Source organism: Trichomycterus rosablanca, chromosome 18, assembly GCF_030014385.1.
Source record: "Trichomycterus rosablanca isolate fTriRos1 chromosome 18, fTriRos1.hap1, whole genome shotgun sequence".
In the NCBI taxonomy this organism is placed as follows: Eukaryota; Metazoa; Chordata; class Actinopteri; order Siluriformes; family Trichomycteridae; genus Trichomycterus; species Trichomycterus rosablanca.
Genome location: NC_086005.1, coordinates 285,001 through 305,000, shown reverse-complemented (window position 1 = coordinate 305,000; position 20,000 = coordinate 285,001). Strand labels below are relative to the sequence as shown.

At 42.3% G+C, this 20,000-nt stretch overlaps 1 protein-coding gene across 1 annotated transcript in view; it reads right to left on the bottom strand.

Moving 5' to 3' along the window:
* Positions 1-20,000, bottom strand: part of ggt5b (gamma-glutamyltransferase 5b) — a 39,841-nt gene that overhangs the window by 15,331 nt on the left and 4,510 nt on the right. The gene's annotated exons all lie outside the window — the stretch shown is intronic.

The following is a 20,000-nucleotide window of genomic DNA, read 5'->3' as shown; positions in this document are numbered from 1 at the left end:
CTACCCAACACAGCTGTATTAAACAATCAAGTGTGATAGATACAGAAAACTACAAGCAATCGGGAGGGAGGAAATACTATTCACAGCTTTGTATCAGAGAATCATTTTCACATTTAATACTTTCAAACATTTATTTCTGTTATAAAAAGTGCCGTTATTAAAATAAATTCATGTCAGTGTAAAGATTTATATTTTTATCTCCTGTATAGAAGCAGCAAACCGACTGTACTGCAGGACGAACACAGACGCTACTGATCATTTATTCATCATTACAACAAACAAGACCCAATGACATGAACTATGCTAACCGCTATTCTAGTCACTATGCTAAGTGATATGCTAACCGCTAGTACTAATCTAAACACAAGATAAAACTCTTTTCTACCCCTTCTGTTGAGTCACCCAACAAACGCAGCCCAGCAAACGCAGCCCAACAAACGCAGCCCAACAAACGTAGCCCAACAAACGCAGCCCAACAAGGTAGCCAAACAAACGCAGCCCAACAAACGCAGCCCAACAAGGTAGCCCAACAAACGCAGCCCAACAAGGAAGCCCAACAAACGCAGCCCAACAAACGCAGCCCAACAAACGCAGCCCAACAAGGTAGCCCAACAAACGCAGCCCAACAAGGTAGCCCAACAAACGCAGCCCAACAAGGAAGCCCAACAAACGCAGCCCAACAAGGTAGCCCAACAAACGCAGCCCAACAAGGAAGCCCAACAAACGCAGCCCAACAAACACAGCCCAACAAACGCAGCCCAAAAAACGCAGCCCAACAAGGTAGCCCAACAAACGCAGCCCAACAAGGTAGCCCAACAAACGCAGCCCAACAAGGTAGCCCAACAAACGCAGCCCAACAAACGCAGCCCAACAAGGTAGCCCAACAAACGCAGCCCAACAAACGCAGCCCAACAAAGAAACGCAGCCCAACTCATGTCGCCCACCTCCACTGAGTGATCTCCAGCACGTTCCTTATACACCTGTATTTAACCTGCCATGAGGTTCAGCTGTGGATCATTAGCTCCATTATCCAATCACAATGACGATTCATCCACTTTAGACCACATACACTTAAATCACATGCTCCCGGAGGCAGGGGCGTGGCACATACACACAAAACACAACATAAGACTCTCAGGATCAGCAGTATTTTATTAAAGTTCCTTTCATACAGGACTGAGCGACGTACTTTATTAAATAAACGTAATAATAAAGGAACAGCAGTACACGGGGGGTTTAGGGTTAAACCAGGAGCGTGCGCTCGCTCTACCTCTAATCTCTCAGATCACGTAACTCAGCACAGACGTTCCTCAGGTCTGGATCTTCTCCCACAATTCAGTTCTGCTCACTAACACTCACCTGTCCAAACACATCAGTCAGAGTTCCTCTTTATCTTCTTTATCCAGCTGATCTCAAACAAACCATGAATCACCACGGCGACGGGAACGGACCTGCACCAAAAATCCCCCCAGAACCTCCACCTCGTTACCAACACCTCACTGACTCAGGAGCTGCACCCAGCCCTTGACCTGATGGAACAGTGGCCCCTGCAGGCATCGACCCCGCCCTGACGAGCTGCAGTCGGGGCCACACATGGAGAGAACACGGCTGATGGCAAATCATTATAAACACACCAAACGTTACCACGGTAACATGGTATTCGTTAGCTGCTGCAGGTTTTGGCATAATGACATAAAGGTTCATGGTAATAACATATCAGTGGTACTGATCACTTAATCACAATGTTGCAGGATCAAGTCCCACCAGTGTTTGGAACATGGGCCACTTGGTTTACACTTTTCCCACCTGTTTTCACCTCATGTGCTCTGATTCCTAACCAGCACAGATAAACAGTGATGTTTCACCATAAGGTTCACCATGGGCTATAATGCTAGACCTAACAAAGGGAAGATTTAATCTGCAGCTGGTTGGTTTGGTTCTCAAATGTCTGTACAGAAAAAGAAGCTCTGACCTCTTGAACCAAAGAACATCAATCATTTTAATTGATTCATTAATGATTCGATTCAACAGAATCATTCTGCTATCATTCATTCTCAAAGGGCCAAAAGTATTTGGACACCTGACAGCCGCTCTATTCAGAAGCTTCTCACAAGACTTTGAAGTGTGTCTGTGTGTGGGAATTTGTGCCCGTGGGGCTGAGCTTAGGGCTCTGTGCAGGACACTGAAGTTTCTTTATGTCTTTATAGAGCTCACTCATGCTGGAACAGGAAGGACCTTCCCTAAACTGTTGCTGCAGAGTCAGAGGTGTGTCATTTCCTTTAAATGATTAATTTATTACAGCTGTTAGTGACTGCTGTAGCTAAAATGCATAAATTCAGTCATTAGAGGGAGCGTCCAAATACTATTGGATCGGTTCTGTTACTGAATCTCTGCAGTGAGATGAGCGGATGTGAGGAGGACACGTCAGATCTGGAGATACTGATACACACTACCGTTCATTAACCCCCGACACACACACACACACACACACACACTCACACACACTCACAGTCACAGTCACACACTCACACACACACACTCACACACACTCACACTCACACACACTCACACACACTCACACACACACACACACACGCACAGTCTCACACACACACACACACACACACACACTCACACGCACAGTCACAGTCAGGGCCGGTGTGGGCCCCTTTTTCAGCCCGGGAGTTTCATTCCCAAACCCGGCCCACTTTTTCCATGGAGGAGGAATTTGAATAAATAAAACAGCAGCTAGCTCTTACAATGCCTTTTTATTGGGTATAAGTTCAGGTGTATGTTGGTAAGTTAACAGAAAACACTTCACTTAAACATGTTTAATTTAAATCAGATAAAGATTTAAAAGGTAAAAAATGTTATAAAGATGAAAACGTATTTACATTTGTACAGGAGCAATAAGTTGAAATAAAAATAATTTGAAATTAAAATTGCATGTCTTCCCCACAGAGAGGTGCTCTATTGTTAGGTTTACACTTAACTCTTAAGTAGCTTCACTAAACGTACAACCCCTGGCAAAAATTATGGAATCACCACTCTTGGAAGATGTTCTTTCAATTGTTTAATTTTGTAGAAAAAAAATAAATCACAGACATGCCACAAAACTATCATTTCTCAAACTGTCAACCCTCTGGCATTAAGAAACAATAAAAAAAGAAACAAATATAATAGTTGTGGTCAGTCACAATTGCTTTTTTTTAGATCAAGTAGAGGAAAAAAATATGGAATCACTCAAATCTGAGGAAAAAATTATGGAATCATTAGAAAACACTGCACCATTATTACTTTGTTGCACCACCTCTGGCTTTTATAATGGTTTAAACTCTCTGAGGCATGGAGTTAACTAATGACAAACAGTATTCTTCATCAATCTGCCTTCAACTGTCTCTTATTGCTGTTGCCAGATCAGCTTTGCAGGTTGGAACCTTGTCATTGACCATTTTCTTCAATTTCCACCAGAGATTTTCAAATGGATTGAGATCCGGACTATTTGCAGGCCATGCCATTGACATTATATGTTTTCTTGAAGGAAAGTTTTCACGTCCTTTGCCCTATGGCAAGATGCATTATCATCTTGAAAAATGAAGTCATCATCACCAAACATCCTTTCAACTGATGGAATAAGAAAAGCGTCCAAAATTTCAATGTGGACTTTGGCATTTATTGAAGACCATCTCCCCTGTGCCTTTACCCGACATGCAGGCCCATATCATCAACAACTGTGGAAATTAACATGTTTTCTTTAGGCAGTTATCTTCATAAATTTCATTGGACAGACACCAAACAAAAGTTCCAGCATCATCACCTTGCCCAATGCAGATTCGCGATTCATCACTGAAGATCACTTTTATCCAGTCACCCACAGTCCACGATTGCTTTTCTTTAGCCTACTTTAACCTTGTTCTTTTCTTTTTAGGTGTTAATGATGGCTTTTGTTTGGCTTTTCTGTATGTAAATCCCATTTCTTTTAGGTGATTTCTTACAGTTCAGTCACAGACACTGACTCCACTTTCCGGCCACTTGTTTCTCATTTGTTTTGTTGTGCATTTAAGTTTTCTATCTTGATGCTTTGATGTCTTACTTGGTCTACCAGTATGCTTCCCTTTTACAACCTTCCCGTTTTGTTTGTACTTGGTCCAGATTTTAAACACAGCTTACTGGGAACAACTAACATCTTTTGCGACATTCCACAATGATTTATCTTCTTGAAGGAGTTTTATAATCCTCTCATTTGTTTCAACTGACATATCTTGTGTTAGAACCATGATTCATGACAATCTGCTTTGTGCAACAGCTCTCCGAGGTGTAAGCACTCTTTTTAAACTGAAGAATAATTAGCAAATCTAATCTGCTGCAGATGTTTTGTTTTTAAACTGCAAATTACAGAGTGATTCCATAATTTTTTCCTCAGATTTGAGTGATTCCATATTTTTTTCCTCTACTTGATCTAAAAAAAAGCAGTTGTGACTGACCACAACTATTATATTTGTTTCTTTTTTTATTGTTTCTTAATGCCAGAAGGTTGACATTTTGAAAAATGATAGTTTTGTGGCATGTCTGTGATTTATTTTTTTTCTACAAAATTAAACAATTGACAGAACATCTTCCAAGAGTGGTGATTCCATAATTTTTGCCAGGGGTTGTATATTTAGTGGCTACCTACAGCATCAGAAGCCTCCTAAACAGTGCACTGGTTTCTGCAACTTTATTAATAACGGTGTGATTGTCTATAGACATGAGAATTTCCTTCTCTGTGTACAAGAGTTCCTGTTTACCTATCTCATTTGGGCTGATTTTAATGCATTTTCAGCATTCTGAATATCTGGGTACTGGGTATCATTTAGAATCCATCACATCTGTTCTGTGTGCAACTTGTTACATAAAATAGTTTTTTTAGTTCATTTTTATCCTCTCTACCTGTCTCTGTAGTCCTGGCCTCTCCATGCCTACTCGGTTCACCAGCAGGATCAGACATGGCTTATCTGCTGCTCTGAGGCTAAAAAAAAATTCATTAAGGGTTAGCTTATTTTGCTGAATAACATAACATGCTTGAAGTTTTTGTTTTTTTATTTTTTTTAGCCTATATTATGATGGTGTAAAATTTATAGTGATTTAGGCTATTTGTCTCCATTTGTTAAAATAAATTAGGCTATCGTGCTGACATCTTTCTGAATGTCTGAACAATTTAACATATATCATGTATATTCTCTACGTTATATTTTACATTACAAATAACTATGTTAGTTTAAATAACTCTGTTAGACTATCCTCTACCTGTCCCTTCAGTAGTCATGGATCATCAGTACAGCTGCGTCGGAACAAAAACATTCCATTAATGAGTTAGACTATTTAATATATTACACTTCAAATTATGTTTATTATTTTCAGCTTGAAACTGGATATGTGTGATCAGGGCCGGCGCTAGGGGGGGCATTGCCCCCCCAAATTGTGTCTTTGCCCCCCCAAGCACAATGCAAGCAACGGCTATTTTTAAACCAATCTGAACCAATCACAAAAATGCATTTTGTTTTACAGTGTGAAGATATTTCCTTGCTTATTCCTGATTGGCTCTTTGAGTCATATAAAAATCGGCAGACTGCCCCAAACAGTTCAGTTGGGCAGTATATGTTCTGTTAGTGTGAGCGAGAGGCAGGTATACTGGTAAACACTTTTTTTTTACAGAATTAGTATTCTTTTGTTTTCTTTATATTTTAATTTCCCAATAATATAAATATTCTCACTCATTCCTATTTCCACGTTTGAATATTCTCAGTCTGTGTGTAGGTACATTTGTCAGCTTTGACTTAAATTTGTATTAAAGCCTTTCAAGAAATAGAGTTGTTCTATTAGTAATGGCAATTTAATTAAGGGGGCGTATTAAAATGAAATACAATTAGATCATCTTTTTTCTCCATTTACATAATCAACATGTATTTTTTAATCATTGGGTTTTAAGTTTAAGTTCGAAAACATGCATTTTTATTTCTTTACCTCATACATCACTTTAAGCCAGTATCAATAGCTTGGCTGTCATCATTCATGCACAAATCAAGCCTTGAATATATTTCTGGCTTCAAAAACATGACTATCAACATGCCCCCTCATTAGGTTTTACTGCCCCCCCAAGCAAAGCAGTCCAGAACCGGGGCTGTTTGTGATTAATGCTGTGTATTGGGTTCTAAAAAACCACCGACTGATGATTTGCGAAAATCACCACTGACTGCTGGTTTGCGCTGTTCTGTTGTAAGTTTACTTTTACCGGCGCTCAAGAAAAGACGACTCGTGGGCCAAACCAACTGAAACATTTGGGAGGGGGGGATTCCCTCAGATGGTAGAACCCATCTGATCTACTGCGATGTAGGGGCTGCGCTGTCAGATGAATGAATGTAAGAAGAAGATAAGTGACAGATAAATGTTAAAATTATTTTTTCCATCCAACCGGCCCAAACTCGAGACTGACATGAGCCGGCCCATCGGGAATCCTCCCGAATCTCCCGATTAGCCACTCCGGGCCTGGTCACAGTCACAGTCACACACACACACACACACACACACACACTCACACACACACACACACACACACACTCACACACACATACACACGCACAGTCACACACGCAGTCACACACACTCACACACACTCACACACGCAGTCACACACACACACACACGTACACAGTCACACACACACACACACACACTCACACACACAGTCACACACACACACACACACACACACACTCACACACACACACACACACACACACACATACACACACACACTCACACACACACACACAGTTATTTCCCTTTTTTGGTCGACGTTCTCTCTGAAGTAGCATCTTGAGTTGTGCAGATGTGTCACAGCTGGAGATCCTTCACATCAGGAACACCAGACGTGCTTTAACAGGAGCTCTGACTCTGACTGAGGCGACTGAACGAGAGTATAACATTATCAATCAGTTACTCAGTGTGTTGCAGAAAGCTGGGTTTGAATCTCAGCGGGGTTTGTTTGGGCGCTCTGCAGGTACAGGAACGGAGAACACAGGATGGAAAATCACCTCCATGAACGCTCACATGAACAGCGGTACGAGTTCCCTGGTGGTACCTAAAGCCCTCAGATAAAACTAAACAAGGCTGGTGAGATCCACAGATTCATGCGGTTCACATCAATCGGCTTCGTTCTGTAGCACAAATCAGAAACAGAGACTCCTGAGACCAGGAAACGCTTTTAAGTGCTCAGTTTGGGTGAGCCTGTGTCCACCGTAGCCTCAGATTTCTATTCTTGACTGACTCAGCTGTAGCCTAGTGGTTAAGGCACTGGATCAGTAATCAGAAGGTTGCTGGTTCAAGCCTCACCAATGCCAGGTTGCCGCTGTTGGGCCCTTGAGCAAGGCCCTTAACCCTCAATTGCTTAGACTGTCACAGTACTGTAAGTCACTTTGGATCAAAGCGTCTGCTAAATGCCGAAAATGTAAATGTAATGTAAGGAGTGGAAGTGGAGGAGTCTTCTGCTGGAAGAACTGCCTCTCACTGGATGTTTTTCCAAGCAATTCTGTGAAAAATCGGACTCAAATCAGCCCGTCTGGTACCAACAACCATCACAACCTGGTCACTCAGATCAGACTTTTTCTCTGATCTGATGCTTTTTTCCTCTCAATTTAGTCGTATCCAATTCCCTGGTTGTATCTCCTCTACTGCTGTAGACCCGGACAGAAGAGGTTCGTACCTAACACACGCCCCCTCCGATATGTGTGCAGTGGCCAGTAGCACAAAACGGGTTCACACAGAGAGTCACGCACTGCTCTCCGTTATTCACCGTCTCTGTGCAGCGCCTCGACCAGCCAGCAGAGGGCACTATTACAGCAGAAATGAGGAACCTGTTCTGTCTTTCTTTTTTTGCATAATGTTTTCTTTTCTTTTGACTGCTCCTGTATTTAGGCGTCGCCTCATACCAGTCCTCATACCAGACATGGTACAGTGTTTACCCCAGGTGGTTTGGGACCTGCACTGAGAGTGCACTGATAAATGTACCTACTACAGGCTCGGCTATTTGGGTCATCCCTCCTCGGACAATAGCCAGCCATGTCCATGCAGGCGCCCGACTGGCTGATAGCACAGCTGATATTTGAACCCTGGATCCACAGATCTCAGCAGTAGTGGTGAGTGTACTCATGGGAGCGCTGCATTCTGCAAAATATTTGTACATATTTGTATACAATGCTGAATTGTACATAAACTGTACAACGTGTCCACATACTTCTGACAGTCTAAACTCTAAATGTTCTAGATTTGATCTTTACACAAAAATGACAAATAGAGGAATGTGTTCAATATTTCTGCCTTCAGGTTCTGCATGAACAAACACGACATGTAACACACTCATACACACACTCATTCACATACACACACACACAACCTCACTCAAGTAATATAGACACACACTCACACACACACACACACACACACACACACACACAGATACACACACACACACACAGATATATACACACACACACACACACTTTCTTTCTCCTATACATACACATTCATACACACACTTTCTCTTACACACATACACAGATGCATATACACACAAGCATGTACACACATGGACATATACACAAAAACACACTCACATTCAAACACACACACACACACTTTCTCTTACACACACACACACACACTGAGAAACACACACACACAGAAATACACACATATATATATATATATATATATATATATATATATATATATATACAGTATATATACACACACATACACACACACACACACACACACACACAGAAATATACACACACACAGAAATACACACATACAGTGTATCACAAAAGTGAGTACAGCCCTCACATTTCTGCAGATATTTAAGTATATCTTTTCATAGGACAACACTGACAAAATGAAAATTTGACACAATGAAAAGTAGTCTGTGTGCAGCTTATATAACAGTGTACATTTATTCTTCCCTCAAAATAACTCAATATACAGCCATTAATGTCTAAACCACCGGCAACAAAAGTGAGTACACCCCTAAGAGACTACACCCCTAAATGTCCAAATTGAGCACTGCTTGTCATTTTCCCTCCAAAATGTCATGTGATTTGTTAGTGTTACTAGGTCTCAGGTGTGCATAGGGAGCAGGTGTGTTCAATTTAGTAGTACAGCTCTCACACTCTCTCATACTGGTCACTGAAAGTTCCAACATGGCACCTCATGGCAAATAACTCTCTGAGGATCTTAAAAGACGAATTGTTGCGCTACATGAAGATGGCCAAGGCTACAAGAAGATTGCCAACACCCTGAAACTGAGCTGCAGCACAGTGGCCAAGATCATCCAGCGTTTTAAAAGAGCAGGGTCCACTCAGAACAGACCTCGCGTTGGTCGTCCAAAGAAGCTGAGTGCACGTGCTCAGCGTCACATCCAACTGCTGTCTTTGAAAGATAGGCGCAGGAGTGCTGTCAGCATTGCTGCAGAGATTGAAAAGGTGGGGGGTCAGCCTGTCAGTGCTCAGACCATACGCCGCACACTACATCAAATTGGTCTGCATGGCTGTCACCCCAGAAGGAAGCCTCTTCTGAAGTCTTTACACAAGAAAGCCCGCAAACAGTTGCTGAAGACATGTCAACAAAGGACATGGATTACTGGAACCATGTCCTATGGTCTGATGAGACCAAGATTAATTTGTTTGGTTCAGATGGTCTCAAGCATGTGTGGTGGCAATCAGGTGAGAAGTACAAAGATAAGTGTGTCATGCCTACAGTCAAGCATGGTGGTGGGAATGCCATGGTCTGGGGCTGCATGAGTGCAGCAGGTGTTGGGGAGTTACATTTCATTGAGGGACACATGAACTCCAATATGTACTGTGAAATACTGAAGCAGAGCATGATCCCCTCCCTCCGGAAACTGGTTCGCAGGGCAGTGTTCCAGCATGATAATGACCCCAAACACACCTCTAAGACGACCACTGCTTTATTGAAGAGGCTGAGGGTAAAGGTGATGGACTGGCCAAGCATGTCTCCAGACCTAAACCCAATAGAACATCTTTGGGGCATCCTCAAGCGGAAGGTGGAGGAGCGCAAAGTCTCGAATATCCGCCAGCTCCGTGATGTCGTCATGGAGGAGTGGAAAAGCATTCCAGTGGCAACCTGTGAAGCTCTGGTAAACTCCATGCCCAGGAGAGTTAAGGCAGTTCTGGGAAATAATGGTGGCCACACAAAATATTGACACTTCAGGAACTTTCACTAAGGGGTGTACTCACTTTTGTTGCCGGTGGTTTAGACATTAATGGCTGTATATTGAGTTATTTTGAGGGAAGAATAAATTTACACTGTTATATAAGCTGCACACAGACTACTTTTCATTGTGTCAAAGTGTCATTTTGTCAGTGTTGTCCCATGAAAAGATATACTTAAATATCTGCAGAAATGTGAGGGGTGTACTCACTTTTGTGATACACTGTATACAGTGTATCACAAAAGTGAGTACACCCCTCACATTTCTGCAAATATTTCATTATATCTTTTCATGGAACAACACTATAGACATGAAACTTGGATATAACTTAGAGTAGTCAGTGTACAGCTTGTATAGCAGTGTAGATTTACTGTCTTCTGAAAATAACTCAACACACAGCCATTAATGTCTAAATAGCTGGCAACATAAGTGAGTACACCCCACAGTGAACATGTCCAAATTGTGCCCAAATGTGTCGCTGTCCCTCCCTGGTGTCATGTGTCAAGGTCCCAGGTGTAAATGGGGAGCAGGGCTGTTAAATTTGGTGTTTTGGGTACAATTCTCTCATACTGGCCACTGGATATTCAACATGGCACCTCATGGCAAAGAACTCTCTGAGGATGTGAGAAATAGAATTGTTGCTGTCCACAAAGATGGCCTGGGCTATAAGAAGATTGCCAACACCCTGAAACTGAGCTACAGCATGGTGGCCAAGGTCATACAGCGGTTTTCCAGGACAGGTTCCACTCGGAACAGGCTTCGCCAGGGTCGACCAAAGAAGTTGAGTCCACGTGTTCGGCGTCATATCCAGAGGTTGGCTTTAAAAAATAGACACATGAGTGCTGCCAGCATTGCTGCAGAGGTTGAAGACGTGGGAGGTCAGCCTGTCAGTGCTCAGACCATACGCCGCACACTGCATCAACTCGGTCTGCATGGTCGTCATCCCAGAAGGAAACTGACGCACAAGAAAGCCCGCAAACAGTTTGCTGAAGACAAGCAGTCCAAGAACATGGATTACTGGAATGCCCTGTGGTCTGACGAGACCAAGATAAACTTGTTTGGCTCAGATGGTGTCCAGCATGTGTGGCGGCGCCCTGGTGAGAAGTACCAAGACAACTGTATCTTGCCTACAGTCAAGCATGGTGGTGGTAGCATCATGGTCTTGGGCTGCATGAGTGTTGCTGGCACTGGGGAGCTGCGGTTCATTGAGGGAAACATGAATTCCAACATGTACTGTGACATTCTGAAACAGAGCATGATCCCCTCCCTTCCAAAACTGGGCCTCATGGCAGTTTTCCAACAGGATAACGACCCCAAACACAACCTCCAAGATGACAACTGCCTTGCTGAGGAAACTGAATGTAAAGGTGATGGACTAAACCCAATTGAGCACCTGTGGCGCATCCTCAAGTGGAAGGTGGAGGAGTTCAAGGTGTCTAACATCCACCAGCTCCGTGATGTCATCATGGAGGAGTGGAAGAGGATTCCAGTAGCAACCTGTGCAGCTCTGGTGAATTCCATGCCCAGGAGGGTTAAGGCAGTGCTGGATAATAATGGTGGTCACACAAAATATTGACACTTTGAGCACAATTTGGACATGTTCACTGTGGGGTGTACTCACTTATGTTGCCAGCCATTTAGACATTAATGGCTGTGTGTTGAGTTATTTTCAGAAGACAGTAAATCTACACTGCTATACAAGTTGTACACTGACTACTCTAAGTTATATCCAAGTGTTAGTTCTATAGTGTTGTCCCATGAAAAGATATAATAAAATATTTGCAGAAATGTGAGGGGTGTACTCACTTTTGTGATACACTGTATATATATATATACACACACACACACTCTCTCACACACACACAGAAAAAAAAAAAAATATATATATATACACACACACACACTCTCTCTCACACACACACACTCTCTCTCTCTCACACACACACACACACACACACACACAGAAATCCATACACACACACTCTTTCTCACACACACACAGAAATATATACGTATATATATACACACACACACTCTCTCTCTCTCACACACACACACACACACAGAAATCCATACACACACACACTCATACACACCTTCTCTTGCACACAAACACAAACTCTTTTTTACACACATACACAGATGCATATACACACAAACTTGTACACACACAAGCGTGTACACACACAGACATATACACACACACACTCACACACACACACACTCACACACGTGGATGTTCCTCAGTATTTTCTACCCCACGCCGGCCGTGACGGACATGCAAGTAGGAACCAATCCTCCAGATCTCAGTAGCAGCTCCGTGTTCAGACAAATTTACTCTCAATAGAGGATCAAATATCTGTGAGAACCGTTTCCTGCCCTCATTCAGACGTTGTGCAACATCACAGAACACTGACCTGCCGCGGGGGCTGATGGGTAAAAAAAAAATCTCCAATATCATGCGGGGAGGAAAAACTCCAGATCTGTGGATAGAATGGGGACAAACTCCCACAGACACACTCCAAAATCCTTTGAAAGGGACACACTGATCTACATTATCCTCCGTCTCTGTGCAGCGCCATCGATCAGCCAGCAGGGGGAGTGATTGCAGCAGTTGAGGAATCCCCTCAATTGCTGCAATCACTCCCCCTGCTGGCTGATCGATGGCGCTGCACAGAGACCCTCAGACGAACCGATTGTTGTCAAACTAGACCTAGTTATATGAGCACAGAGACATCACCAACCTGTCAAACCTACACAAACCACGTTCCCTACAAGTGTACGTAAACTTATGACCCCCCCGAACTAAACAGTACACTGTGGAAACATGAAACATGAGTCAGGAGAGCACAAGGTAACCGAGACGTTCCTTCAGGCGTTCAGCAGAAATTCAAAACACATCATCAGACCATCAGATACCAACGCTGGAGGTGAGAGCGGGCACACGAGTGCCAAGGTAAACATGCCCGAACGGCGGTGGAACCGAGTGATAGGTCCCCCGCTCACCGTGTCCTCATTCCACAAGTGAAAGTGGATTTTTATACAATGAAGAAGGAAACGTTGGAACCACATTCAGGAAACTGATAATAATAAAGAAGAACAGAAGAACGACGGTGATGAAAGGTTTTATTGTTCCTTTGATCGAGTGACACCACCTTTCATTGTGGAGCCTCACTGACAGGAAAACATGCCGATAAACAAAGTCCCAAAATTACCCACAGGAGTGCAGGGACGCCTGTGTGATCCGACCTCAACGACAGTCCGGCTGCACCAGCACACACAAACCAAATTCATTACAGACCAGAGTGCAAATGCAAGGTGTACATCAAACCAAACCTGGACCCCTGAGCACTGGTCGGTGTCAGTATGAAGCCTGTCGTGTCGGTGTGAGTTGGTGTGCGACTGTATGTGGATCTGTGTGAAATGATGTGGAGATTTTGCATCATGTTCTAGTATGAAGGTAGAAACTCTGATTAACATCTTAGTGTAAACACGCTAACGTTCTCATGCATCTTTATTCATTATGATTAGGTCCTTATGATTAGCGTTTAGTTAGCTCTTGAAATGAATGTTTACATTTAGGGCATTTATCAGACGCTCTTATACAGAAGAGCTTCCATAGTAAACATTTCTTACTCTAGTCTAATGCCAAGTTTACACTACACGACTTTCAGAGCTGTCAGATCTCTGTACAGTTCACACTACACGACTGGATCTCTTGTAATCGGGAGTCTTTTAAGTCGGTGTGTATTTCACATTACACGACTGATCGGTGATAGGGGGTCACACGCTATACCATCTATCACCAACTGGAATCTCAGACGAGTCTGTCTGGTCTCCCAAACTACGTTTACTCATGAAAACACACGTGAGAAGTGACGAGGGGTTTAATGACACCATGTCCAAAAATGCACGTCAATCAGAGGTGAGCAATTAAAGTTGTTTGTGTGCTGATGTGCAGCGTAAAAGCAACGAGGAAAAAAATTAATAAATCTGAGTGGATTTGGCTACGTGACCATCTGTTCTGTTCTGTAGTGAGTTAAAGGTTAATAAATATTGTTTGCAGTGCATTGTGGGTATTATGGTTTGGCGTAGACGATAAGATCACAAAACTGTAAAGCTTGTGTGTGTGCTGATGTATTCTGATAGAAACTATATTACACCCCTGTACCATGTTTTTACACTCCTCCCCCGGGTTTCCCCTTACCCCGTATCCTGCATTCTCATTGGTTGTAGTTCGACGCTGCATTCGCTGCTACTTGCAGCCTGATCACAACACCTTTCACACTACACAATTTTGAGTTGCAAACAGGCCCAGATATTTAACATGCCGGATATTTGAGTCGGCCAACGATCGGCAAGCTGCTCGGATCGAGTGGTTGAACAGTTCACACATAACGATCGAGAGCCGAGTTTCGAGCCCTGAGCAAACGCCAAGTTGCTCCCGAGCTGCCACGTCTAGCGGCGACCAGCCGGCGAGCAAAAATCAGGACAAAAATCATGTAGTGTGAACCAGACATTAGTAAACAACAGTCCAAAAACACAACAATGCTGAAACCAAGTTAGAAAAAAGTGTTTTTATCTTCTTCTTCTTTTTGTTTCTTAGCGACTCTAATAATTCTACATTCTGAATGTTGAACTGGTTCTGCTCAGCATCTTTCAGTCCATCTTACTGTTCTACATCAGTGCTACCTCCACTTTGTTTCACTGATTACATTAAATACATTATAAAGACACGTTAATGTGAAGCACAGTGGTGTGTTTATATTGTAATAAAATGCTGTAAGCTAAAAGAAGCAACATTTGCACTGGATTAGTAAGCAGAAGGTTGCTGGTTCAAACCCAACCACTGCCAGGCTGCCGCTGTTGGGCCCTTGAGCAAGGCCCTTAATCCTCAGTTGCTTAGAGTTCATACTGTAAGTCGCTTTGGATAAAAATGTAAATGAAAGAGAATGAAAGTTCTGAAGTCTAGTGAACGTCCTGATTTGAACCCTGCAGAGATGCTGTTCTGAGTTGTGACACTATAAATGTTTTATTAAATGGTTCCTGTTGTGTCTAAAACTATATTTATTTCATATACATTTCTCTTCGTGTAAAACCGTGTTTACTGAAGTAATTCTGCGTTAAACATATTTCACACCTGAGGGAATCAGAACGAGGATAAACGCTTCACCGCCATCTTCCTCCTCAGAGTTCCTGCTCTGACTGAAGCTTGGCTGCTCATGTGTGAATAAATCTCTAATCTAATCTCTTAATCAGATTTATTTACCTGGATTAACTCGCTGTTCCACTTTTACTAACAGAACAGTCTGAGTGAATACACCAGAATATTAAAAAATACAATAAAAACACAAAAAACACGATCGGGTTTTACTGATTCAATTAAAAGAGTCGATTCGTAAACAATGATTCATTTATCAATCAAACGTCAGTATGTGGCTCATGAGTCATTTCTAAATTGAATCAGAATCCTCACCGATCTGTTTCTGGGAAAATTAGACAGTTTAAAGTTTATCTTCACCCGAAATAAACATGTTTCAGAGCAAGTTCAGTTTATAATGACTGTTTTTCTGTGAGTGAATGATTAGAGAGACAGATTTGAGTGAGTGTGTGTGTGTGTGTGTGATGTGGATTAACCTTGTGGTTATTTATTACACACAGGGTTCATTAGTAACAGTTTCGATGTTCACTAGGTTCTTTTTACAGTAAATGTGCATTACATCATCAAAATTTGCATAAATATATAAATTGTATACATTAATTTCATGTATTTACATTCATGTAACAATTTAAATATATACACATTTATATTCTCTTCATTTATAACTAGAAATGTACATTTTCAGCACTTTCCAAAGCGACTTACAGCACAGTATACAGTCTGAGCAATTGAGAGCCTTGCTCAAGGGCCCAACAGCAGCAACCTGGCCATAGTGGGGCTTGAACCTGCAACCTTTTGATTACTAATCCAGCACCTTAACCGCTAGGCAACAACTGCCCTCAGCATAATTGGACGATGTTTTATTAGTTTGAGCGCTTTCAAACAACCTGCCAGTCGGTCATTCCACCAATCCAATTTTACATCAGACTCAGAGAAGGTCCACAATGAAAGGCGTAGAGGAATGTAAACAAACAAGCTGCTCAAGCAGTTGAAAACACTACGTTGAAGGGGCGAACCTACAGCAAAACTCAAAGCTCTCAGGTAAAATAAAGGGCATCACACACACACACACACACACACACACATACACACACACACACACACACACACACACACACTACCCGCTGCTCCACATGCTGCTCCACACGCTTGGTTTCTTCTGATGAATGATTAGATTAGTGTTACAGGTTTGAGCTTCTATAAACTCCCACATGAAACCGGATCAGATTATAAATGTGTCGTGCACATTTACAGTATTTATCAGACGCTTTTATCCAAAACTTACAGAACTGTGACAGTGTACAGTCTGAGGAAATGAGGTTTAGGAGCCTTGCTCAAGGGTCCAACAGTGGCAACCTGGCAGTGGTGGGGCTTTAACCAGCAACCTTCTGCTTACTAGTCCAGCACCTTAACCACTAGGCTACAACTGCCTTACTGCCTATGTGTCTTGTTGGTCAGGGTTGCGGTGGGTCTGTTTTTTCTTCAGACAGGATGCCAATCCATCATGGTGCCCCCCTAGATAAAGCCAATCATTGTACGTTGATGCATCGCTGAGATTCTAACCTGGACTGATGGGATTCACCCTCTGCTACATAAACATTGTCTCTCATGGGTGCTGGAGAGGTGTTGAGTGACCCAGACCCCCTGACCTCCACTTCTTTGAGGCCTTCACACCGTTTGGTTTTCAGTGTTTGTCTACAGGTGAATTTAAATAAAGATATCTGGAAACAATTCACATGATTTCCTTCTCCGTGGGTTTTGAGGCTGACGCACCAAAAGTTCGACTGGGTGCCAGACACGAACAAAGTAAAAGTTCGAGCAGGGGCCCGGTTTCTGAACATCCTCTAAACTCACAAAGATGTAAAGCTCACTAGACTGTGGACAGTGTTATTCCTGTTTTAGCAGCTTCTACTTCATAACAGGATCCTGGACAGCATCTGAACACCAGAACAAAGAAATAAACAACAGCCTAAAGTTCAGTCTCATACTGTGGTGGTAAATCACAGCGGGCGGATGAAGTTTAGGAGCAGCACCACTGAACTGCACAGAACCCCATCAGCAGGAAACTCAGACAACAGAGGAACAGGCTCGAGTACAAACAAAAAACAGAGACTTTATAGTGACAGAAGAGAAATAAACTCTGATAATGAAAAGCAGCTAAAGAAAGCTTGAGAAGTTCCCACAGCGACCTCAGTAAAAGGTAGAAGCTTCGGTGAATAGAGAACCGTTTACTGCCCGAGTGCCTGGAGAGTCCGAGTGTAGACGCAGGACGTGGCCTCAGACCTGAACTTATAAAGCGACAATCAGCTACAATCAATAACGCTTCATAATAAACATTAGGAATCATGTCAGGTGTAGCTCAGAGATCAGGATGTTACATTTGTCAGCACAAACCCAAAAACTTATGAAAGATCATTCAGTCACAGAAAATAAGAGTTACAGAAATCAGTCAAATCTCAACAGTGCAGTGAAATACACGTCCCATACAAGTAACTGTGACCCTTCAGCTTTAAGTAAATTAGGGGCCAATAAATATAAGTGGCTCTGATCACCAGGGGCCGCTCAGGGTACCATCAGGATTCCACTGGATTAAAATGAATATTGATTTTAAATGTTTTTTTACTTCCTTCCTTATTGTTAATAATTAATAATCAATTTTGGATGATTCTTGTGGTCTTTGTGTGCAAAATTCTACAGAAAAATAGAGCTGATTTAAACCCCAAACCCAATTCTACTGTGTTAAAGCAAGTCCTACTGGGTTCCTCTATACTGGACCCAGTGCCATTATTAAGTACTCTAACCAAACACGCAAAAGCAAATAAAATAGACGGAGCTGCATCAAGAACCTCCACTCAACACTAGCTGATATAACAACATGGGTAAGGGATTAGTTTATCAAACCTTTATCGAGCTCTACAATACAGAGTTACAGTCCTGACCCGTCCCCGATAGAGAACGTGTGGTGAATTTTACTGCTGCACATCTTAAGACGTGTTTGCAGGAAGAACGAGACAAAATAAAAGCTGAAACACTAAATCACTCGCTCTCCTCGGTGCCAAAACCTCTTTTAAGTGCGGTGAGAGAGAACGGCGACATTACAAAGTGGTAAACGCTTTACTGTCCCAACTTTTTTTGGAATGTGTTGCAGGCCTGAAATGCAGGAATGGATGTTTATTAATAAATGAAATGAAGTTGAGCCGATAAAAGATGAAATAGCTCAATCCTGTCTGACATCAAATACAAGTCAAAGTCAATGTAAGAAACTCTGTGTTTATATTATTATTTACATTTTCCATCCTGTCCCAACTTTTTCTGATTTGGGGTTGTATTATTCACAAGATATTTGCTGAATTCTAAGCAAACACAATGATGGTCGTGAAGTTACTGCCACTTATTTTTAAAGTACACTGTTTTAAACCTTCCAACAACTAACTTCTAACATTCCAGTCTGATTCATCTGAACCCAAACGTTCATGTATCAATAAATTCCTCACCTGAAGTGTTTTATCATTTATCAACAAGAACTTTGTCTTAAAAGTGCCAATAATTAAAACTATCGAGTACAAACAAGAACATTTAATTATAAAACAGCTCATTAAATAAATATAAGAGAAATATGAAGCGTTTTATTACCAAACAAACCTTCCTCACTACTAACCATCACTAGTTCATCAGAACCACAGTAACTACTAACCTAAACTAAACTAAACTAAAAACATCACAGGTATAAAATCCTGCTCTTTATTTTAACCTGCAGGAGATTTTATAACTTTATAAACTCACCCGAAATCACCAAAAAACAACAAAACCGAGAAAATCTCCGTTTATATCCGAACTGCTCAGAAAAGCACCAAAATCTCCAGAAAGTTCCAGTCAGGTGGAGTCACAGTTCCAGTTCCAGTTCCAGTTCCAGCAGCAGCTTGTGGAGGAACGATTATCTTAACATTATTAGTACCAACCTGCAGGATACAGAACTTTTCTCCTCAGGTTCAGTTAAATGAGACACGGTGAGATGTTCTGACCAACCTAAAACATATTCACAACCTATTCATAACATAAATACAACGGTGCTGGAGGTGTGTGTATTTACATGAGCAATATTAAAGGTGCCACATTGGACACTGGACATTGATCAGGGGGGCACAGACTTTTGAGGGGCGGCACGGCGGCTCGGTGGCTCGGTGGGTAGCACTGTCGCCTCACAGCAAGAAGGTCCTGGGTTCCATCCCCAGGTGGAGCGGTCCGGGTCTTTTCTGTGTGGAGTTTGCATGTTCTCCCCGTGTCCACGTGGGTTTCCTCCGGGTGCTCCGGGTCCTCCCACAGTCCAAAGACGTGCAAGTGAGGTGAATTGGAGACACTAAATAGTTCATGACTGTGTTTGATATTAAACCTGAACTGATGAATCTTGTGTCAGCAGTAACGACCCGTCCTGTCATGATGGAACCAAAGTGTAAAACATGACGTCACAGTCCTAATAAACAAACAAACACTTTAGTACAGCACCGTCATAAGTGTGTCAGTAAAAACGTCCTGTGACCTCCGACCCCGTCTGCATGTCTTATGTTACCGGGT